General features: G+C 45.9%; 1 long non-coding RNA gene across 1 annotated transcript in view; it reads right to left on the reverse strand.

The window, feature by feature from the left end:
• Positions 1–5,504, reverse strand: part of LOC110334608 — a 49,387-nt gene extending 43,883 nt beyond the window's left edge. The window contains exon 1 of the long non-coding RNA XR_002381129.1: positions 5,324–5,504. This is a non-coding gene — a long non-coding RNA (uncharacterized LOC110334608). The remainder of the gene's footprint in view (positions 1–5,323) is intronic.
• Positions 5,505–25,020: the final 19,516 nt, after the last annotated feature.

The following is a 25,020-nucleotide window of genomic DNA, read 5'->3' on the forward strand; positions in this document are numbered from 1 at the left end:
ACACACACACACACACACACACACACACACACACTGCATGTTCTTGTTTTCCACTCTATTCATTCCTGGGTAGATAGCAGATCCCATGAACTTTATCATGTTGGGTACTGGGTTATTTTGGAGTGCCAGATGATACCTTACTAAGTACAACTGTTCCATTCCTCTTCGTTTATTTGTTTGAATTTCTATCTGAGATGGGAGCAACTTTCAAAAAAAAGTTTAATCTATGGTTCACTTTAAGACTTCAGGACACACCATAACGTAGAGGCTGGTACTAGAGTTCTGGTCAAGGAGACAAGGTCTTCCCAGGCACTCTACCCAGAGCCCTATGGACTTAAGCTTTCCAGCTGGGATTGCGAACCAGTGCTGTGTCTACCTAGAGTGAACAAGATCAGCATGAACTACAGCACCCATGATGAGACGCTGCCATCACAGCTCTTGCCACTACATGCCAGTGTCACCTGTGTGGCCTGTGTGACCTGTGCGATCCATGTGACCCATGTTCCCATATGACTGTGTCCCTATGATTGCCTGTTTCCACTTGGGCAGGCTCCTGCCCCATCCTGTTCCTATGCAGGGTGTGAGGCAAAACCAAGAAGAGTGTGAAGCCGTCAAACCACAGCATGGGCCTCTCCACCCTGGGTGCTTTTGTACTTGTTACAACCAACAGACACAAACGCAACTGCCAAGGTCCTAGACCATCAAGACAGGAGAAATGTATCTTAATTGCACAGAAGAGATTTGAAAATTAAATAAGATGCTATATCTGTCATTCAAACACACCACAGTTCAATAACCGGCCACGTACTTATACAGAAAATGGTCCCTGTCAAAGTAACAGTAGAGGCTGGTGCCAACAAAAGCAGGCTTACGCAGACACAAAAGCTTGGACTGAGGAGGGAAACGTCCCTTTTACTCAATCAAGATCAGAATCAGAGCCATAATTATGATTTATTAAAAATAACCCATCTGAAAATTTGGTGATAATATCAAAACTTTCCTTGGGTTAAATCTAATTGCTTTTGTAACTAGCCCCTCCTTTAAAAGAAAATACAAAGTAAGATGAGCATTAAACTTAAGAAATTAGAACAAGACCGACTTCCAGCCAACAGAAAGCAGGAAGGATTTAATTAACTCAAAAGCAGAGAGTACCGGCTCGGGAGCGGAATGCTGTGGAATAATTAAGTCCAGGAATCTTCACTCCGAAAAGGCCAATCAAACGGAGGCATCCCGTCAATTCTAATTAAAAGCAGCAACTCAGCGAGGAGATGTGAGATGCAGAGAGTCCACAGACTGAAGTGTGTGTATGTGTGTGTGTATGTGTGTGTGGGGGGGGGGGATTCTGTGTTATTTATACACAAAACAGGTGCAAATAAAATTGGCCATGGGGTTGGGGGAAGCAGATACAAATCGCCCAACTTATCAGAGAAAAAAAAAGTCAAATCTGGTCTAGCAATGCAAGAAGATTCATAATGATGCTGAACAAGGAACAACAAATGTAAAACCAGTTCCTTCCTGCAGGCACAGACCCTGGGCATGTTTGCCATCCTCTGTGGCAGCAGACAGAGCCCTCTCCCCATGACCTTTAACCCTGGGGCTCAGTCCGTCTCCCATTACTACAACTGAATACCACAGGCTAGGAAGGTAATTTATATGAAATAAAGATGCTCTGGGCATAGTTCTGAAGGCCTAAGAATCACAGGATCAGGCAGCCATCCAAGGAGGTCAGGCTGTGGGCCGTCGTGCCATCTTTACTCTATCGGTACAGGGCTTTGTGTGGCAAGACTGATAGGCAGATCCATCGTGCATCTAATACCCCCTTGGACCATAGTCCTACTCTCTCAGCCTCATTTAACCTTGATCACCTCCCCAAAGCCCCAGATCTTAATAGCACACGGATAGAAGTAAATTCCAGCCTCATTCTAGTGAGACATTAAGGTCACAGCACCTTATAGCCTTAATACCTGAGGAAGTTGGGGGCCTCTGAGTCATCCACCCACACTGTATCAGTTAGTTCTCTATCACAGCGATAAAAGTCCATGGTCAGGGCCACTTAATAGAAGAAAAGGGTTTTTTTGCACATACACTGTGTGAGAGTCAAGTGTCTCCCTTGGTTAAGGAGACACTGCATTAAGCAGTATCTATGGTGGCAGGGGCAGGAAGCTGAGGGCTCACGTCTTGAACCGCAAACTTGAAACAGAAGGAGTGAACTAGAAATCATTCCCGTCTTTAAATCCTCAAAACTGCATCCAGTGACACACTTCGCCAACTAGCCTCCCCAAACTCTGGACCAGCTACTCAAATGCTCTAGACTGTGGTGGACATTCCTCATTCAAACCATTACACCCGCCCTGCTTCTGTGAGACTGCAGCATCTCCCTAAGGCTCTACAAAGTCCCAAGAGCCCAGTGGCTTAGAGCCTGACGATGTGGGAGGTGGGGTGTGCCTGGGACCATCAGGAGGACAGATGAGGGTCCAGCTGCCACAGTTTACCCTCTCTAGGTTCTTGCCCTGAGAGGCTCCCATGAGGAGCTCCTCATGCCAGGGCATGTCAGCCTCATGACCTCTTAGCAGCTCCATATTCTGACTTCCTTCAAGGCTGCCACTTGAAGACCCCTCTGTTCTTTTGTTCGTGTGTTCTATGTCTAATGGGGTCCATCGTGTTTTACAATTGTATTCAAACTACCTGATTGTGTCCCGTGCTCGTTATTTGATTGTATGGGTTGTTATTTTTTTTCTTTAAACATTTTAATGTATATGTATGATGCACACATGTGTACACATTCAGGTACACGCCCATGTGTGTGAAAACACATGTTGATGTTTTGCCTTTGATTCCTCTTAACTTTATCCTTTTTTGACCATGGAGCGTGCATATTCTTCTAGGCTGTTTAGCCAGAAAGCCCCAGTGATTCCCTGCCTCTGTTTCTTTAGTACTGGGATTACAGGTGAGCACACTGTACCCAAATTTGCCACCTCTGAAACACACACGCGCACACACACACACACACACACACACACACACACACTGAGAGAGGGGGCGAGAGGGGAGAGGGAGAAAGAGAGAGAGTGAGTTTGAGAAAATGAAAATCAAACCCTTGTGTCTCTGACCTTACAAAATAAGCATGTTACTGACTAAGCTACTTCCACGGCATCTAGTTGTATTTTTCCTTACTGGACCGAAGGATTCATAATCATTTTATTCAAATGACATATGCACATATACGGGTATGTAGAGACATATACATATGGGGTCAAAGACATAACAGAGATAAAACCTCAAACATATTTCAACTCTGTGAGTACATTTGCAAGCCTAGATTAAGTGGGCTTTTTTAAAAAGAGAGCCAATGCAAAGACTAGCTGTAAAATGCACGGGGAACTTGAAAGAACTACCACTGACTGGAGAAATTTAAATTATAACCAAGGACTTCCCTCTTCAAACACTCTGGGAAAGACTACAATAAAATGGAAATCTACCAGACTTCAAAGGACAGACAGCTCCAGCAACTGGCTTTTCCAGAACATGTATGTGGAATCATATCCTTTCACAGACAGAGAGCAAGCGGGGTGGCTGCTTTAAAAGGGGACAATGGACGTTTCAAAGGCAGAGTGTCTGGGCTCATCTCCTGCTGCTAGGACAGAGAACCACAAGCCTCAGGGCTTCAAAACAACACAAAGCTGCTGCCTTGTAGCTGGAATTCTGCAGGTCAGAAGTCCAAGGTGGGTCTGGTCAAGTTTGAATCGTGATGTGGGCAGTACTGTGTCCTCCTGGGCTCCAGGGAAACGCATTCCCATCCTCTCCAGCCCAAAGACATGTGGCATCGTTCTGATGCCCACCTCCTTTCAGAAGAAACCAGCCTCAGATCAAGTCTTCTGCTCATCGCTCTGTCTCCCTCTTCTATTTTTAAAGCCCCTGGTGTTGACGGAAACTGGATAACTAATTAATAACTGCAGTTCTATCCCAACGTAAGTTCTTATTGCTATGTAAGCTGCATAGTCACAGATTTGAGAAAGAATAGCCCAAGGATCTTCCAGAGTGTGTGATTATGCCTAATGCGTTTCACACCGTGGCCTGTATCTGTCATTGCTTATCAGCAGATCCAACAGACCAAGGCCCCAAAACACTTGGAAAATATCCCACCTGTACCGATCATGGGTACACGTATTCCCTTTAACTACCCCTTAAACGATGCAGTGCAGCATCAATGCCTAATGCATCTTACAGGCATTTGGACATTAAAACAATCTAGAGATGGTTTGAATACAGGGGGGAGGGTGATACAGAGGTTACATACAAACACCATGACATTTATACACAAGGCTTGAATACCCTTGTTCTGGGCCTGATGCTCTGTACACATAGAAGACTAACTTAACTGTCGTCTATAAACACATAATCTCTATATATGCAAACATTTCTATATATTTACATAAGACATATAATGTCTGTGTCTGTGTGTTTGTCTTTCTCCCTGCGAGAGGTTTGTGGTTTTAATTTTTCCTCTGTTCTCCTCTCTATTGCCTGACATATTTTCTCTCTCTCTCTCTCTCTCTCTCTCTCTCTCTATCACTTTCTGAATGTATGTTTAAAAGAGAGAGTGAGTGTGTATGTGAGAGAGAGAGAAAGAGAGAGAGAGAGAGATTTCCCTACATGTCAGAAAATCTAAATGGAACTTCATAACAAGAAACTGTGTGCTGTATGCCAGGAACAAGCTGTGAGTTTAACTTAGAACACTCTAGAAATAATGGAGACCCTGAAACGTAGCAACTGTTACTGGCTCCCACATGACGCTATGCCCTGCCTTGGCACCCATAGCAGACGCTCCTGGCAGGGTGCTGGCAAGTATGAGACTGCTCCCTTCTGCGCTTTCTGGCTCCGGGAAGGAAGCTCCAGGTAGGAGGCTCTCATTAGGAGCAGTCTTACTTAATTAATCTTCCATTATTGGGCAAACCATGGGAATGGTGGGCTCCACCAGGAAAACCGTTCGCAGCCCTTGTCAATTTGCTCACTCTGTGAGCAGTCCGCCCAGTAAATCAAATGCTCGCAAGTGCAGTGCACACGGCAAATAATTAAACTGTCCATAAAGGCTGCTGAGGTCTTCACAGAGCTTAATTGTGTGTGACTCCACAGCAGCGAGGAGGCGGGGTCTGCGGGAGCCAGGAGATGATCCGGCACCAGTCAACTGCCTCCCCTGTCGGTGGGACTGAGGGCTGGCTTTGCCCTCTGAATGTGGCTGCCACAGAGGGCAGCCAGTAAAAGGTGACCAGCAAACCTATGGAAGCCACAATTTCCAGGTCAACCCAAGTCCATAGCTACCTACCTCAAGCTTGCTCCTCCAGGGCATGGCTTCAGTATCAGAAAGAAAAGATCTTTTAGAACAGTCGCCTGAATCTCGCCTTTACTTCACCCCTTTCCTAGAGTCTGTGGAGTCTGCCTTCTGCACCTGTACCTTTCCTCCCTGCCTCTTGTCACCATAACAAGCCCCTGCAAGGTCCAGAACTGTTCCCCCTAACAAGTCAAAGGGAAATTCTCAGTCTGTAGTCTATGACATCATCCACAGAGAACTCGTTCATCTCCAGGCACTCAGATCTATCTGTGTTGGTCTCTCTCTCCTCCGTCGCCCAGAACTACAAAAACACCACCACAGAGAGCAGCTTGGATGTCTGCCCTGCTATTTCCCACCCAGGCTCAGAACACCCACCCTTGGTACTTGTACCTCTTAGCAGGAAGTCCATCCATAAGAAGATCATGTCCTGCTTCTTAGGCTCAATTCCAGGAGAGCTAAGCTTGGCCCTGCCTGACCATTGGTGTCTTCAATAATGCATCTATCATATCTGCTTGCAACCATTTCATATAAAACTTGAAATAAAGTAGGGACCAAGACATAGTCCCTGAGGTCTCTGAGTCCCTCAGATAGACATGATCTACGCTGTCTGCCATCAAGTTTACTGGTGTTCAGTGAGCATTGGTGGATGGATGGATGGATGGATGGATGGATGGATGGATGGATGGACAAAGGAGGAGAGAGCTCAGTGAAGATGCTACAGGAGCCTGTGAAGAATCTGATTCCAGTTTCAGGGTCTAAGCAGACATACTTGGGGCTATAGTAGAAAATAAGATCCACCATGGTTAAAGGGATGAGAAGGGACAAAGAAAGGATAGGATGTGTGATCGTAAGAATATGGGAACAGGTAGCAGCCATTGGATACATGATTTGAATACAAGACCAAGGGGCCCACCTACAGGCTTTTCACAAGTTCAAGATGGACCGTCTATAAACTATAGCCTTCCCTCCAACCCATTCCTCCTTGATCTCCTCTACCAGTGAAGACAGAAGATACTCATTCTAAGAGGCTGGTGTAAGTCATGGAGGGTGTGGTTTTAATCTGATAAGTGTTTAGCAACAAAGTTAGTAAGAGAATCCAGTTCTGAAATGGAGACAACAGTGCAGGAAGGTTCAGAGAGAGAGAGCCATGCCTATTCACACAGCCTAGTGGGCCAAGCATGGTGATGAAGAGCCACAGCTACATCCTCAGGAGTACTGACAGGTTCCTGCCATGAGCTCTGGAGAGCTCTCATGTGGACTGGTGCTCAGAGCTTTAGCTCTGCAAGGACTGTAGCATATTCAGAGTATTTTTGAGACACATGTGTAGACTGTTGACCAAGGCCCACACTGTGGGGTGAGAGCACCCACTCAGCTTTCAGAGACAGACTGAAGAGCAAGCACCCACACCGACGTGGATGGGCCAAGGGTGGCAGCATGGGGGCACGGTATATAAAAACACCCATAGCGGAGGAGGTGAGGAAGGAGAGTGTGGACTTGGGAGTGGCAGTGCAGGGAACTCTAGGAAGAAAAGTCATGGCTCACAGCGACAAGTGAATAGAATGGGAAGCATCAGGGACTCCTTTCGTTCTTCACTGACACCCGACCATCAAACGCCACTGTTGAATGGCCATGGTGGACACTACCAGAAAGAGGTTGGGGATGAGGGGGTCAGACAGGTGTCACTCACCTGTCAGTGAGAGAGGCGCAGGCACCAAATGTCCTTTGTCCTGGCTTCTAGAAGCCCAGAGATGGTAAGAAGAGTCTCAGAGTTGCTGGGATGGGAGCAGTCAGGGGTATTTGGGGAGTCGGACCGAGCTGGGCTTGTTTACAGACAATAAAAGTGGAACCTTAGAAAAAAAGATCTGTGGGAGCCTGGTGGAAGCTTCTGGACAAAGAGGTGATGACCGAGAAATACCGGAAAGATGTTAGAGCCCAGGCAACATGACATGGAGGAGGAGCCTTTAGATTGGGGACTTGGAGTACTGTGGGAAGTCATTTCCGGAAGCCATGGGGTCGCCACACAGAAGCTCCAGGAGGGTGGCCCATTCTCACTGTCAGTAAGGAGTTCCTCTGTGCAAGCTGCCTCCTGCAGGCAGCTCCTGTGGTCACTGCAGCACATGCGACTAAAACATTGCATAGCATCTCTGCCCTTCGCTGAAGGCCTGGAGTACGGACTCGTATGCAGCAATTCCCTTTGAGTTGAAGCTTTCCCTCCTGGAAGGAGAAAAACACGTTGAGGCTCAAGATGTAAACAGACCTCATAAGGCGAGGAGAGCTGAAACATGCCAGATAACCAAAGACTCTCCCCAGTACTATAGTACAGAGCAACTGCAGGGCAGAGCCCTCGCCCCGCTGACCAGCTCGGCTTCCTGGGAAAGTCTCTGGCCTGTGGACATACAAGAAAATAAAGCAGGGAGCTCCCAGGACACAGCTTTTTGAGCAGGCATCCAGGTCGGGGTGGGCTTTGGGACCTTTGAGTTGTCCATGATCCTGAAGGAACCCCAATAAACTCACTGGCTTGCTGAGGCGGGCTTTGGTGGATTCATTTCTTTGGTTTGCTACTATGCTCTGTCTGGGACAAATAGACACTTCTCTGCATCTCATCAGGAAAACTTAGCACAACACATGGTTTGGGTACACGGGAGCTAACACTTCCGGTGGTTTTCCTTTAACACGAGCATCACAGCCTCCCAGAGAGGCCGTACAGCCATATGCTCTAGCGAGGACCTGCCATCTGCAGGCAGTGGGTCTCATTTTAATAGGTAATTGATTGGACATGGGCCCACTGCCACTCGAGAAGAGGCCCAGCCTCGAGGGAGGGCCCACCTGTCTCTGGCAGCAAGGGTGGGTTCTCCTGACTTTTCAAGATAATTGAGTGTGAAGCCTGCTGCTGCCCAACACTGACACCTCCAGGGTGGGCAGAGGAGGGCTCTGTTTCCAGGCATCTGTCTGGTACCCCTAGAAGAAGGCTCCAAACATCCTAAATTCAGAGGCCTCCGTGACAGCTTATGAAATAAAGTTCAGCCCCATGCTCTGGAACTGAACTCCATCTGCTCTTAGCCCTTGCAGAATCCAAGTGTCAGCCCCCTTGCTGCTGACAGGGGTGTGCCCCAACTTTGTGGCCCTCACCATCACCAGGATAGAATGCTTCCGTCACACAAAGGAACCTCCGGGCCTATGAGCTGACTCGGGCCACTGTACTGCCCCTAGCCTTGCTGTCTCTGACCTTCCTGCAGTCAGGTTTAAATATTCTGGACATTTCTTGTGCATCCTGTCTTGTCTGCTCTTCCAGAGGTTCTGAGTACAGTTGCCAGCACCCACATGACAGCTCACAACCCTCTATGATGGGATCTGATGCTGCCTCGTGGTATATAGACACACATGCAGACAAAGCCCTAAAATACATCAGTAAATAAATCTTTTTTTTTTTTTTTAAAAAAAAAAGGATTTGTTATGCCAGGGAAATGTTAGTGACCCCCCCCCCAAAAAAAAAAAAAAAACCAGACAGGAGCTGATCTGATGCAACTCACAGCAGGGTCTTTATTCTATTTGAGCTAGCTTGACCCCCCCAACAATGTACCACCATCACACAGGACGGTTTTGGTGGCAGTGGGGAGCCCCGAATGTCTATGGGAGCAAGGCTTTATTAGTAAGCAGCAAGCGGGGAATAAGTGTGCAAGCATCTAATTGAAAGGCTACGGTAGCCTTTAACGTAATTGGCTGATGCTGGGAGTCATATCATAAACGTAACTTCTGCTCCCTTCTGCACTGGTGGCAGGGGGTGGGCGCATAACCTGGGGGTGAAGATTTGTTGAGGGAATAACCTGGAGATGCTGCTCTTGTTGGGGATTAGCCTAGAGACTGGAGCTAGGCTCAGGTTTTGTTGGGGGGCAACTTGAAAACTAATGCTAGGTACCAGCCTGTGAGTTTACCTGAGTTCAAACTTAGGTCAGGTTCTCTGAAATGAAGTCTGAACTTAAAAGCTTCAGCATCTCAGATTTACTTCCTGCTAGATGTAATGATGCACACCTTTCATCCCAGCATAAGACCGAATCAGGCAGATCTCTGTGAGCTCAGCCTGCTCTCTGCATTGAGGTCTGGGACAGCCAGGGCTCTGTAGGGAGACACTGTCTCAAAAAGAAATCGACGAGGGAAAAAAAAAAAAAAGATTACTTTCTTCCTAATTCTGTGCACTCATGTGTATCTGTGTGCGAATATACATGTGAACACAAGTACCACAGAAAGCCAGAAGGGGGTGCTGGCACCCTGAAATTGGAGTTAATGGGTGTTTGTGACCCATCTCACCTGGGTGCTAGAAAACTAAGTCCAGGCCTCTGCAAAAGCAGCAGATATCCTAACCACTGGGTCAACTTTCCAGCCTCAGCTGGTATTTTTAATAGGCATTAAGGCAGGAGGTAGCTCACCGTAGAAAACTTGGAGAAAGGCCCCATTGGAAAGCTCTACATTGGTCCCAAAAGATACGGTGAAAACCACTTAAGATACATAAGAGACCTCGCTGCTACTGAGTAGGATATTGCGACATAAGAGGAAAGACAGGGCTCTGAGAAGCAAAGTCAATACCAGCTTCTAAGAAACCTATGCAAGGCCTTGTTACCTTATCACAGGTTCTTCTAATACAGCTAATTGTAATGGGGAAAAAAAAAACCCTCTAAGTCAGGCTAGCTTGTAAAAGGCTTCTGTTTATCCCAGGTAAAGAGACTACCCCCAGACTGTCCGGTAGACAAGGAGTTAATGAGGTAACCAAGAAAGACTGCCGCTGTGTTTTACTATCTGTGATAAGCATTAACTCTAGGGGGAAGCTGCACTCTGGCCACATATAAAAGAGTGTGGTCTGGCAGCCAGCAAAGTCAAACACCAGCAAGGTCTGGTAAGCTGGTGGTACTAGCAATGACAGCTCAGGCTAGAGGCTAGCAGACAGGACACGGTTGGCAGTTAATACAGTAATAAAGAGAGACAGAAGGGGGCTTGAAAGTATGAACACTCCCAGAATTGGGTGGGCAGCATATATACAGTATTTGATCATCACTGGGCATGTATATGAATGTGTGCATGTGTGCAAGCATGAAATATGAGTGCAGATGTTTATGGTGGCCAGAAGAGAACTACAGCCTCAATTATCACTGGCCAGAAAAAACGTGTAGAGTATATTACCCCATAATTTGCTCAACTTGTGATTGCCCAGAGAACCAACCCATCTCAGAAGAAATGACCACAGTCTTTGTCCAGTTTCTACCATATGTCTATAAAATCCCCTAGATTAGGTAAACATTCCAATTACTGTGACCCTTCAAAATACAGTTCCTCACGTTGTGGTGACCCCCAACCATAAAATTTTCATTGCTACTTCATAACTGCAATTTTGCTACTGTTATGAATTGCAATGTAAACATCTAATATGCAGGATATCTGATGTGCCACCCCTGTGGGAGGGCTGTTGGACGCCCCCCCCCGAAGGGGTCTCGACCCACAGGTTGAGAACCACTGCCTTAGCTGACTCTCTCGGTGATACTTTGTCTCGCTCTCAGAAACTCCTTTTGCCCTGGAGAGTGTCTCTCACCTTTCCTTCACTTCTATCAATAACTCTTGCTTTCTTCTTGCTTACACACACACCCGCATCGTTAATTTCCATTTGCATGAGAGAACATACTTAAGAGGCACTATTTCAGGTTGGTTGGGGGTGACCGTCGAGTTTCCAAACACCATAAGCTCCTGAGCCATTCTGTCTGGACTGAGAAAGGTCCGATCGTTTTACAAACAGCATCTACATGCACGTACTGTAAGCTAGGTGGGAGATGCCCAAAGGGCAAGTTTCCCATCAGGCTCTCCTCTGCAGATAACTCATTAAAGACCTAGCCAGCCAGCATCACCCTGGGCACAGCCTTGCAGTCCTCAAACACTGGCACCCGGCATTGAAGAGCACCTCCCCGACACCTTCCAAGCAAGTGCTCTACCCCCACCCCAGTGCTGGCTCATATTTATGTCCACTTGACATAAACTACAGTCATCCGGGAGGAGGGAACATCAACTGGGAAAATGCCTATGGGTAAGTCACTGAAGCCTTTTCCTAATTAATGATTGATGCGGGAGGGTCCAGGCCACTCTAGGTGGTACCCCCAATGGGTGTGTGAGTCTGGACAATAGAAGAAAGCAAGCTGAATGTGAACCTGGACAGTGAGTCAGAAAGCAGCATTCCCCCATGGTCTCTGCTTCAGTTTCTACCTCCAGGTTCTTGCCTTGAATTCCTGCCTTGACTTCTCTTCAAGATGGATGTAACCTGTAAGATGAAGCAAATCCCTTTCTCCCCAATCAGATTTGGTGAAGAAGAAGGAGGACAAGGATGAGGACGAGGACGACAAGGGGGAGGGGGAGAGGAGGGGACGGGGAGGGGGACAAGAGGGGAGGGTATTAAAGAAGCTTGCAGCAGCACCCAGATAGACTTACTGCGACATTTCTCACCTGCTCACGGAGTCTGTGCCATCGATTCAGCATCATCTCACCTCCAGCCCCCAAGGGCAGGTAGTCTAGGGCACAGGCAGCATCTTGCAACACAATCTGATGTGGCCCCATGACCCACAGTCTCCTTGTTCACCTGTCTGACTCCTGAACTGAACTTGGAATCTGGCACACTACACAGTCCGCAGGGCTTCAATGAACTCTCTTGAAACTTCCACTACTTCCCATAGAGCTGTGGAATCCCTGTGTCCAATACCTGTGACTCTTGTTCCTACTACCTGTGCCCAAACTGAGCTCCACTTACACATACAGCTCTCAAGAGGGCAGAGGAGTTAAGACGCTTGGAAGTTAGTATGGAATGCTCTGAGTTCAAATCCAGATTTCAACACTAGCTTGCTTAAGTTATCTTGGGCAAAACAGGACCCTTCATGGGGACACCCATGTGATCTGTGAAGGATCTACTGAGTTCTTACAACCAAGAACATCTGGCAATATCTAGTGAATCTGCTTTGAAAATCAAGAGGTTGCCATAGATGTTGCCCTACATACATACTTGACCCATCATCTCTTAGGTGATGCTCATTTTAGACATCGCAGGAATAACGTACATCATTGCCCAACTCTCAAAGATGCTCTCAATATTCATGCTGCCTGGAGTTCTTTCTGTATCACTGAGACACCATCATTAGCTTCTTTGGGCCTGGATTTTATTTCAAATGGATTGTCCTACCTGTGAGCATCACAGAGAGTAGCATGGTTCTGACTCACCCTTATGGCCACTTAGTTTTAGCTAAGAAAAATAGTACTTTCCCCTCTGATCCTCTGTCCTCTGTCTACTTACCCTCTGCTCAGAAGACCATGTCTCCAAGGGTCTAGTCTTTAGGGATACCATTAGAGGACTCCATAATACACCTCACTGCCCCTTCAGGAAATACCATATTCCCACTCTTCACTATCAGGTGGATAGATAGAGCTTAGCGAAAGATTCCAGGAGTCCCTTGAAGATGGTGACTAATGTGATTGCAAACTGCCCCAGGGGGCAGGGGCTGAATGAATGCAACCATTATTCACTGGGATGGAGAACGAGTGGTTTCCAGGGTGGAATGACCACATATTTACATAAAGAGCACTACCCACCCCCTAGATGTGCCAAGCAGCACAAAGAGCTTGAGGCTCATCGCATCCTAAGATCTATACCATGGAGCTCCTGAAAGACAGAAACCTATGAAACCCAGCTCTGCTTGGGGTCATATTTCAGTTCTAGAGGGACCAGACCCTGCACTGTACTCAGGACCACCTTGGAATTGGTACACTGACTAGGCAACCTAGATGAGGATAGTCCAGCCTTGAGAAGGGATCAGAGCTCAAAAGCAGCAAGAATGGAGGGGTACATGTTTCTTTTAATGTAGGGCACAGGAAGAATGGAGGAGAAGGGGAAGATGGAGTATGAGACCCACACACTCAAGTGCGGCAGAGTCTGTGATGGGTCCAGGCTGGGGGCACCTAAGGTAGCCTCTGAGGACAGTAGATGATCATGGAGGGTGGAGGTTTGCAAGTTCCTGGTACCCAGAAGTGAGGGTACTTTAGGGAGATGGTATACAGCTAGAGACTGTGCGTGCAAGGACAGATAAGCCTCTGAAGAGAGGTGGGCAGGGAGCTGTGGGTGCTTTTGCATAGAAATGGGGAGGCTATTCTACTGTCAAGTAATCTGTTATACCCAGAGACTTGCTTCAACTCCAGAGATGGAGAACAGCCAAGGAACTACAGGCAAGAGATGAAGGGCCTGGATATCAAACCATCTGAGAGTAGATGTAAAGACCAGAGATGAGGCTCCAAGGGGCCTCTGCCCAGCACAAGGTGCTGAGATGGTATGCTGTGTCTCCTTCTGAGATGTGGCATTGAGGTCCCAGAATACAGGATGGAGGATTCCCCAGGGGCTGCTGGGTAGAGACCCAGAGATGTAGTTTATGTTCTCAGGTCTCTGAGCTTTAGAGATGTGCTGGGGTGGCTTGCAGAAGACATTAGTCATCAACTGTTTTCTCCAGTGACAGCCAGGGAGTCATCCTTCAGTTTAACCAGATGCCCCCATCCCTCAAACTCAAGTGCAATAGCACTGGCTGGTAGATAGAGTGCTTTCCCTCTGTGTTTCAAGTTTATTTCGGCCTAAATTATTAAGCAGATTGTTTAATAATGCAAGCCCTCTCATTGGAGACGGAAAAGCAGACGCCGTGTTTCAAAGCATATTGTTTCCCTAAAGCAGCAGGCAACGCAGCTCCCTTCTCTCTGATCTTCGGTGCGAGATCATCTGCTAATAGAGACGAAGGGGGTTTTACTTGGTGAATAAATGAGGCCTGGCTCTGTTTCATGCCCAGCCAGACAGCCGTGGACATGTTGCTCTTCTTCCTAAACAATACCCACTTACTTATTCATTTGCATTTGACATGGTCTCTGGGACGACTGTTGGCATCCCAGCAGCTCTTAGTCTATCATAGACACTGTCTATGCATGAGCGCCTTTTCATACCTGGGCTTCTGTCCTTTTGTGCCATACGGGCAGGTACGGAGGGTGTGTTCTTTTAATACTCAGAGAGAATTAATTTCCTGGACTAATTCACATTTCATTAGAGCCCTCCATGAACACCCTTCATGCTTCAGTAGTGGTGCTGGCTTGGGGCCACCACCTGGCTGGAGCTCATGACGGTCTGAAGGTCAAGGCTGCGCAGCGAGAGATGCAGACCTTGCCTTGCATGTGAATCAAGACTCCACAGCAGCCCACATTAATGAGGCATACATCCCATCTAGAAGCTTAGCTAAGGCCATGGAGATAGATGCTTGTTGTCCAGCAAATGCTGGTAACTTTAAGCAGCCTGGTCCATTTACCCTGCCCTCTATCCCTGTCACCAAGGGGTGTGGTTGACAGTGAAACATCCTGCTTGCAAGCTCAACAACCAGGGTGTGTGATAGTTCTGGTTGGGTTTCTCAGTCATGCTGGAAATCCTAAAGGACCCTTGGAAAAGCCCATACCCTTCCAGCTACAGACTTCACTGGGACTCAGATCAGGAGACCCTGTGATTTGACCTTTCTGCTGGAGTACCTGTGGGAGGGAGTAAAATGGGTGTAATCACTGACCAGGCAGGGGCCATCAATAGAACACAGCACTGTCTCTGCTGGGCTGCACATATTGGCAGCCAGGACCTAAAAGATCATTATCTAGATTCTTGGTACCCCTTGAAGTAGCGAGGATGCCCACTTTTTGCCCCAGCTTTCCTCAGATGTTCACAAGTCTTTGCAACTCCCCCTGTTTCTGTAAAATCTCCCCCAAGGGACCAGCTTTGAACCCCTAAAGCTTGTCGGGGTCCCTGCATGTACACAGGGTTGCTTTATGCTGAGCACACACCAAGCCTATAGAAGATGGAAATGGATTTGTGTCTGGCAGGGGAGGGGGCGGGGACAGAGAGAGGAAACACACAGAGAAGGTGCTGTCGACATTGACACAGCAAAGTGAGCAACAGAACAGATGAAGTGAGCATTCCAGAAGGCTGGCAGCCATGGGAAGGAACAAACTTCAGCCTCCTACAGCTAGTAACAAATCCACAGGATTGGGCTCAATGGAACAGTACTGAGATATACCAGTTTCTCATAGAAAGCAACAGGTGTGCAAGAGCAATGTAGCTGGGCCAGTACAGAGAAATGCATAAAGAGGCTGCCCCAGATTAAGTTCTGGATACTTGTAGCTGAAGATAGACAATTGTAATCAATGAGGTTCTCAGAGGGAACCTAGGAGAGAGACTGCCAGGCTGCCTGCTCTGTCCATGGTGCTGACATGTAACGCTGAGGGGAAATGAGAGGACAGGCCACAGCAAGAAGGCTGTGAAAGAGAGAGACTGAGGTAACCTGCAGGATAGCAACGGGATGGAGACAACCTGAGAAGGTCGTGACCTGTGGACACTGGAAACTAAATAACAGTCTTGATACAAACAAAGGTAAGACTTGCCTGCTGTACAGTGAGAATGTGGCTTGGGAGCTGGTGTGGACACTCCAGTTCAGTGAGCTCAGAAAGGTGATGTGGCTGGACCCTGTATCCTCTTCTCTCTGGCTTTCATATAGGACCATGGCAGATAGATGCCTCCATCTGCCACCCTCCCTTCAGGGCTGGAAGGAAGCTCTGAAAGTCTGAAGTTTGGCAAAAACCATGGGGAACCTCCCTTGAGGCATGGCTGGTGAGGTGTTCCCAGGAGCACTGAACATTCCATCCTGAACCCTGTGCCCTCAGCATGTTGGGACAGAATCTCATTGAGTCTGCATGCGCACTGCATGCTGCCTACTTGTGTTTACCCATGACCTGCCTTTGCGTCAGTGTCACAGTGGTGGCTCCAGACCTTGGACCCAGTGTGTCATTAAATGTGAGTTGGGAGAGTACTTACGTTATTCTCTAAGAAGATTTTGGAAAAGAACAATGTAATTTCATCTTTAGGTCTTTGAAAGAACTCTCTCACATACACCTATATCTAGACCTATTTGGTTTATTTTTATTTTTTGAATGAAGTTGGTAATTGAGGATTTAAGATTGTCAATTGTTTTCTCAGATTTAGAAAAAATGCTTTTGTTGTTGTTAAAGAGTAATTTGTCATATATATGACACATATATAATGAGATATATGTAGAGAGATGATATAGATAGATAGATGTATATATAAAGATATATAGATGTAACTGATATAGTTATAGATGATATAGATTAGGTGTAAGTATAGGTATAGATATAGATATAGGTATAGGTATAGACATAGGTATACATGTAGGTGTAGGTGTAGATGTAGATGCAGATGTAGATATAGATTAGGTATAAGTATAGGGATAGATAGATAGATAGATAGATAGATAGATAGATAGATAGATATAGGTATAGACATAGGTATAGGTGTAGGTGTGGTATAGATGTAGACATAGATATAGATTAGGTATAAGGATAGGTAGAGATAGAGATAGTGATAGAGATAGCAATAGTGCTAGAGATAGAGATAGAGATAGAGATAGAGATAGAGATAGAGATAGAGATAGAGATAGAGATAGAGATAGAGATAGAGATAGAGATAGAGATAGAGATANAGATAGAGATAGAGATAGAGATAGAGATAGAGATAGAGATAGAGATAGAGATAGAGATAGAGATAGAGATAGAGATAGAGATAGAGATAGATATGCTGATGGCTCAGCAGTTATGAGCACTTGCTGTTCTTGCAGAAAAACTAGGTTTGGTTCCTAGCCCAGGACTTTACAACCATCTGTAACTCTAGTTTCAAGGGATCCATCACCCTCTCTGGCCACCAGAAGCCCTGCATACACACAGTGCACAGACATACATGCAGGCAAAACATCATACATGTAAAATATAAATATGTATAAAATATAAAATAATTGTATATGGGTAAAGTGGCTCCTTGAATCATTTTGTATCCTGTCAGTTGTGGGAAGCGAGTGTGTCCACCATGATCCCTGTTTAACCTGAGCCTGTGCACTTGGACGATCCTGTACTGCCTGCCTGCTGAGTCACTGGACTATCGCTGTGCACCCTGGCTGAACTCTGACCAGATCCAGGAGAGGGGGGAGGGATTAGGTCAGAGGACTGAAAACAGGATGTGACGGGGGGGGGAGGAGAATGCTGTGGGGGAAAAAGCTGTAAACAGTTCAGTTGGAGAAGGCAGTTGGAGAAAGCAGTTGAAGAAAGCAGTTGGAGTTAGTTGGAGCTAGGAGAGGGTTAGAGAAAGCTCTTTGTGAGAGGGAGAGGAAAAAGCTGCTCGGAGAGATAAAGAAGAAATCTGTTTGGAACCTTCCTTGGCATTTGTGTCATTTTTCCCCCATCTCTGCCGGTAAGAGTTCAGGGGTTTGCGACATCTGGTGCCCCATACAGGGAAGAAAAGAAGAAGGAAGAAAAGAAGAAAAGGCTCTGGTACCCCATTCGAGGAATCTGAACAGGGCATCTGGTGAAAAAAAGAAGAAAAGGCCAAGAAAGAAGCAGAAAAGAAAGAAAAAGTAGAAGCCAGGCAGAAGAAACAGGAAGATTAGAAGCTGTTCGGTTGGCTAAGGAGAAAAAAGAGGAAAAAGAAAAGGCAGAAACTTCTGAACTTGTGCAAGAGATGGAACAAGAAGAAGGAGCTACGAGGGAGTTTCGTGGTGAGTAGGAATTAATCTAGTGGTATGAATTTAAAAGGCTCTCAGTAGAGGGATGAATTTAAAAGGATCCCAGATCAGGGATGAATTTAAAAGGTTCTCGGTAAGGAGACATATCGTGACAAGTAAAGCTCCTGGTTTTTGGGACAAGTAAAGCTCCTGGTTTTGGGGACAAGTTAAGCTCCTGGTATAAGGACAAGTTAAGCTCCTGGGGTTAAGGGACAGAAAAAGGGGTAGAAAAGGAGGTTTATGTAGGGTTAATTAAGGCAAAATCCATTGTTTTTGACATTTGGTTCATGGCCTGCCCTACAATCCCCAGGGTCAAGGCATTGTAGAAAGAGCAAATGCGACTTTTTAAAAATTAAACAAAAAGGGGGAATGGGAGTACAATTTAAGATTCTTTTTATTCCTAATTTTTAAAATTTGGATGGCCATTGTACTGCGGATCGTCATTGCTCTCCACATGTTGCTAAATCTGTGTCTGTCCTATGGAAGGACGTCCTTACTGAACAATGGAAAGGCCCTGATCAGGTTCTGGTATGGATGGTGATGACTCAGGAGAGAGAGTTATGGGGGACAGTGAAGGCCCTTCCCCTACAGGTTACGCTGGTGTTTATCCCAGATTCTTTGCAATGCCTTGTTTAATGTATCCTTGAAGGGAGTCTGTGCTTTTCTGTGGGAAATCATTGTAAACTTACGTCTGTATGTATGGTACCTCCCTTTTTCTTTTTAGTTAGTAATAGGACTAGTTCTTTTGAATTAGAATGCTCCAATTTCACATGCCTTTTGTCTCAATGCTGGAATGTCTAGACCCCCCTGGCGATGGTGACCAGAATACCCACAGCCATACNCTGGCCTCTGGAGGTGCAGGAGGGTCAGCTGTCAGTGCTCTTAAGGACAGTCACCATTGTTACAGCAGTGATTGGAGATGCTGTGATTGGAGAGATAAAGAAGAAATCTGTTTGGAACCTTCCTTGGCGTTTGTGTCGTTTTTTTTCCCATCTCTGCCGGTCGGAGTGCGGGGATTTGTGATAGTCAGTGTCTATTGATATTGATGGTTATTATTTTTTGAATAATACTGATAATGTTCTCTTTCTTTTTAAAATATTAATCTTCCTAAGAAATAATCAATCTTTCTAAAGAACAGACTAGTCTGACTTTTCCTGAGGTATGCCTCATTTCACCTCACTGGGTTTTGCTGTTATGACTACATCCTATTTTGCTTCTTTAGGTTGTTATGCTTCTCTTCCCATACCCTTTAAACAAATGATTGCTTTATAAATATTCACTAAAAGCTATGATTTTTCTCTAAGTATTGATTCACTGTGTCCTACGAGTTGAAATCTGTTGTAGTTCATTTAATTTTATTAAATTAAAATATTCCTAATTTCCCATCATTCCTTCCTAATCCTTAGGGAGTCTAAATTGCGATCCTGAATTCTCTGATACTTGGGTTTCTTTTTTCCCTCAACATCTTTTTGTAATTTATTCCCAGTTTAATTAGATTATACTACAAGAAGATCATCTGTATATGGCCCATTGCACAGTTTGCTTTTATAAATATTGTATTGAAGTTTAAAAACAGGCCAAAATCATGTTTTCTAAGTTCAAAGTATCATTTCTGATACTATTAGTAAAAGATATGTTACCCCTTCCCCTAGCTGGACTGCCCTGTCCATTAGGAGAGGATAGACTTAGTCCTGCTATGACTTGATGTCCCAGGGTTGGGGTGGCACCCAAGGGGGGAGTTTCCCATCCTCTGAGGTGGAGAAGGGGTAATGGGGGAAGAACTTATGAGGATGAGACTGGGAGGAGAGGGAAGAGGAGAGCTTTGATTGGGATGTAAAGTGAATAATTAATTAATTAATGAAAATAAAGAACTCCAGTGGATTGTATAGCATGAGGCTCCTTTTTGGTTCAATAATTTCGCTCACATAATTGAAACCATATCATTAAGCACACATACATTTAATGTTGTTTGTCACTGCTAAACATCCATCTCTACCTCCCTTTTGTTTTCAAGTGTGTTTGTCTTGGAATGAGTGTGGATGCTGCAGCTCCCTTTGGCTTGTGTTTGTGCAGACCTGACTGATGGGGTGAGACAAAGGAATGGAGAAATAGAGGGAGGGAAGAGGAGAGAGAGCCATGATTAGGGTGGCCCTGGTGTCTTAGCACTATGTCCGGCTTTTACTTCTTTTGATTTGTTCCTTCTAATTTATTTCCTCTGGGTCTGCTTGGACTCGTTGACTTCTTTTCCCTCCATTCAGCAAGTAGCGAAAGTGAGCAAACATTGCAGGCATTGTAACAGGGCAGCTGTGTCTTTAACTTACTTAGGTGCCAGCCAACTGGATCCCCATGTAAGAGAAGCCATTCATCATAATGTAATGCCTTACAGATGCCCCATCCCATGTGTAAATGTTGCTAACATAAAATGAGATTTCACACCCCTGTTGGATATTGCATATTTTTCTCTTACAAGTCCCTTGTTATTGGCATTAAATTAGTGGTTGCTAGCAGTATTGTTTAACCAAATAGTAAAGTAAGTAGAATCACTGCAAAGCAAAATATAAACCTATCATGCAAAGGTTTTAAAGTGTGTATGAGAGATCCTGCACAGGTCTACCACCATTAGCATGAAAAATCTTTAACAATTTCCCTTCCACCGTGTGAATGACCCTCTAGGTCTGCCTTGGAACATCTCTCCCTAGAAGCATCAAGTATCCTATAGGAAGCCGCAGGATGCTTGCAATGCTGTGAAGCCACGAGCTATTTTAAGTCAGATGCATATGAGTTGCAGTGTGGGTTTAGAAGGACTCTGCCCTTTCTCCCTAACTCTTTCCAAATGGATGTGAGAGCTGAGTGCAACTCCCTTTCCACAGGGGGGTCAAAGATGGAACACAGAAGCAGCTTCCAGTGCAGCAACTGAGCTTAGCGTTGTCTCCCATAATGTGGCAGGTCAGGTGGCAACTGGGGTTCTGGGATAGGAATTGGGTGGCTGCTGCTCTTCAGGGCCGAGTACTCAGGGAAGAACATGGATTTGGTAGTAGGAGACTTTTCTGCTTCTATTTATGCCCTAATTCTTTTCTGAAGTGGGAGAAGTCACAGATGTTTAAGTTTGTTGAGCAGAAGTACAACAAATACAAGATATGTGTTTGGGGAAGTGGTGGGAGGGGGTCTGTAATGCACAGAGGAGACAACTGAAGGTGACAGAAAAGGGGACAGAGGCTTGCTGTCCTGAGACATGGAAAGGAAAAGAAGGAATGGGAAAGGAAGAGAAGGGAAAGAGGGATGAGAGTTGGGAGAGAGGGAAGGGAGTATAGAATAAGGAAGGTAAAAAAGGAGGAAGGAAAAGAAAGATAGAAGGGAAGGGAAGTGGGAGTATGGGAGGAGAAGGGAAGGGGAGAGGAAAAGATAGGTGAGGTGAGAGGAGAGGAGAGGAGAGGAGAGGAGAGGAGAGNGAAGAGAAGAGAAGAGAAGAGAAGAGAAGAGAAGAGAAGAGAAGAGAAGAGAAGAGAAGAGAAGAGAAGAGAAGAGAAGAGAAGAGAAGAGAAGCATTGTGGGTAATGATGGGTGGCTTCCACTGTTTGTAAAGCTGCCCTTCCTCCCCATTACAGGAGAGAACTTGGGAACACCGATGCCCCTCCTCAGTGACTTAGTTTACAGCCTGCCACAATCTTTGGGAAAGGACCTCACTGGGAGATTGCATGTCTGCCCTGAGAAGTCACAGTGTGGCCTCTCACAGGGGAGTTGTGCCATTTGCTTCGCTTTTGTTTACCCATCTCAGAATGAAAATCCTTGAAATATTTAAAAGTATTGACTCTACATTCCCCCCCCCCAATGCTATTAACAGGGAACAAAAGTCATTTCACACCCTCATTTTGTCAGTTGCAAAAAGGACTCGAGGGACTCGGAACACTTCACCGTCGGCATCTGCGATACAACAAACTGCAAATCCTTGCTATGGGTTCAGATAAACAGTGTGCTAAATAATTGAGCACATGGAACTGCAACTCAGGTCCTTCTCTCAAGCCAAGGGAGCAAAGATGGTCCTTGCCCACATGGACTCTCAACTGAAGAGTCCATGTAGGCTGAGGGCAAGGCTTCCAAAGTAGCACGGGGTGGTACTTTCTGCCTCCGGAGAGTACAGGGCAGCTGGGGATGGAAAGCATTGTAGACTCAACAGAAGACGTAACCTCTAGGGTTCCCTCAAAGACCAAGACCAAGCGAGGGGTCTGAGTGATGAGCCCAATCAGTAATGCACAGGCATAGACCATAGAACTACAAGGAGAGGGGTCAGAACAACGGGGCGGTGCCCTTCAGTCATATGGGCCACACCTCTGTCTTGACTGACATCCAATTTGCTAGATCACCATGATATCTCTGGCTTAGAAACTGTTGGCTCAAGTTGGTGAGATGACTCCGTGGGTAAGAGCACTGACTGCTCTTCCGAAGGTCCTGAGTTCAAATCCCAACAGCCACATGGTGGCTCACAACCGCCCGTAATGAGATCTGACACCCTCTTCTGGTGCATCTGAAGATAGCTACAGTGGACTTATATAATAATAATAAATAAATCTTTGAAAAAAAAGAGAGAAACTGTTGGTTCAAGCCTCCCTGCTCACTATACTGTGACTTTTTACTGATTTGTGATCAAGTCCAACAACCCTAGCTTGTCTCCAACGCATACTTCTCCCAGTACACACACTAACCCATGAGGGCGAGTTACCTCCTTCAGGGATCCTGTCTACTTTCTCCCACAATCACTCCCTACCCCCTCACTAGTGTCCTCTTGCTCACCCTGGTGCTGGGTGACATAGATTTATCTGACCTTTCCACCCCAGAAATAGCCAAGCTATGCATTCATACATACAGGTTATCTCCTTTGGATAAGATGGGAATTATTGTGACCCTTTCTTGCTATGATCTGAATAAGTGTTCTCCAGACGCTCATTTGTTGAGTGCTTCATCCCTGATGCATACTTACTGTGACCCTGGCCCCAAAAATCTTACCCAAAGTAACCGCATCTTACAGCAAGCTGCCATTCAAATGCTCCATGCACCAGATTGCAGCTAAACAATCCCTTCTTCTCACCAATGGAGCAGCTTTGCCCTCAAAGCCTCCTACAAGGGAGAAGATGGAGCTCATTAAAACATACAACTTCCCCCAGAGTCTTGGTTAGACTGCGCCTCATGTTGTCTGAGCCTGTGGTCCACTTGCTGCCTTGACATTCCTATTTCTCTGCTCATTGGTTTGCCTCACACTTGCAGCCAGATAAAACAGGGACTCTGTGGGCAGGGCCTTCCTAAATAATCCCTAATCAACTAATCAAGATATGAGGGATTTTTGTAAGCTGTTGGCTATGCCAGTGTGGGGTAAATATTAACTTCACATCTCCCTCAAATATCACCCGATCGTGTTATTAAAAGGTGGTTGAAACTCCGAGAGGTGGGTCCCAGTGGCACATTTAAGGTTACTGAAGGTCCCCTTGACAGGACTTGTGGGAAACTAGTTTCCTCTTCTACCTCTTTTCCTTGTTCTAGGTATGAAGGAAAGAGATTTTCTGTGATTTCCTTCCACAGAATAATAGACTCCAAGCCAAGGGGCTCACTGATCCTAGACTGAAACCTCTAAAACTATACAGCAAAATTAAACATCTGTGTTCATAAGCTGATATCTCAGCTATTCGTTAAAGTCATAGAAAGCTTAGAAACACAGACAGACATCCTGACATTAAACTCTGGGAATACTCTTCTGTCATTTTTTTTTTAATGTCCAGCCTGTGAGGTAGAACATGTCCATCCTGCTCAATCACTTCCACTGGCAACACAATCTCCTGTCCCTCTGCTGGACTGAGCAAGTCATGGTCTCAAGGTGGCTCTCAACCTCTTGTTCAGGCCTCTGCTTCCCTCCATCGCTTCTTCCTCTTGCCTCCATATCACTCAGCACAAACTAAGACTGTCTTAATTATTTGTGTATTCACTTGAATGACCAGAGGTTTACAGTTTTGGATCCCAACATATTCTCACAGCAAAGCACAGTGAACAAATAACCAAGTGTGCCCTCTCCTCAGTAGACCTTCTCTCCATCTCCTCCCTTTGTACCATGGCACAGATCTAGGGTAGACCTTGTTCTATGGGTCAATTAGACTAGACCCTGAAAGATATCACTTTTTGCCTGGACCTTCACTGTGGAGCAAGTTCAGAGATGGGAGAGTTGAGGGTAGACATGCTTGGAAAAACAATGAGGTCAAGCTGTGTCCAAAAGTCAAAAACCTCATCTTGACACCAACAGGGGTAAAGATGGCTCCCTCCCTGTTCTGGGCCAGCATGCTCTGGGGCATGTAACCCTACAACCCTCACCTCTACCCACTGAGGTAGTTACATGGCCTAATGGCCAAACTACAGGTTTAACTTCATCTCTCCCTGTAAGGACATGTCCAGAAACCACTTGGAATTTGTCTTCATGGGAATAAAGCATTCCCAGTGCCTCAGCCAATGATGTACACTTACCTCATCAAACCCTACGTACTCCCCAAGGTTTCTATATCCCTTATTATCCCCCAAATAAAGAGAGATGTAACAGTAAAAAGTCTTGGAGAAGACTCCCCACCCCCAATCCCCTCAATAAAGACAGCAAGATCCTTCAAACCTGGTGCCTGAACACCCCAAAGAAAGAAGCAGAAACAATCCCGCTCCTCCCTCTGCCTTTATTCTGGTTTCATTCCTGTGACTGTGATAAAATACCCTGATAAAAACTGCTAAGGGAAGAAAAGTTTTGTTTTAGCTCACAAATTCTGAGTTGAAATCCATTGTAACAGAGAAGTCAAGGCAGACATTTTAAAAAGGGGGGAGGGTCACATCACATCCACAGCAGCAGAGAAATGACAGCAGCATCCCTACCTCTAGCTTTCCCTATTCTCACGCAATCCCGGACCCCCAACCAAGGACTGGTGACACCCAGTTTTCATGCTTGTTTTTCCCATCTCAATCAACTCAATTAAGAACATTTCTCAAGCCGAGCGGTGGTGGCACATGCCTTTAATCCCA

Source organism: Mus pahari, chromosome 17 (genome assembly GCF_900095145.1).
Source record: "Mus pahari chromosome 17, PAHARI_EIJ_v1.1, whole genome shotgun sequence".
NCBI lineage: Eukaryota > Metazoa > Chordata > Mammalia > Rodentia > Muridae > Mus > Mus pahari.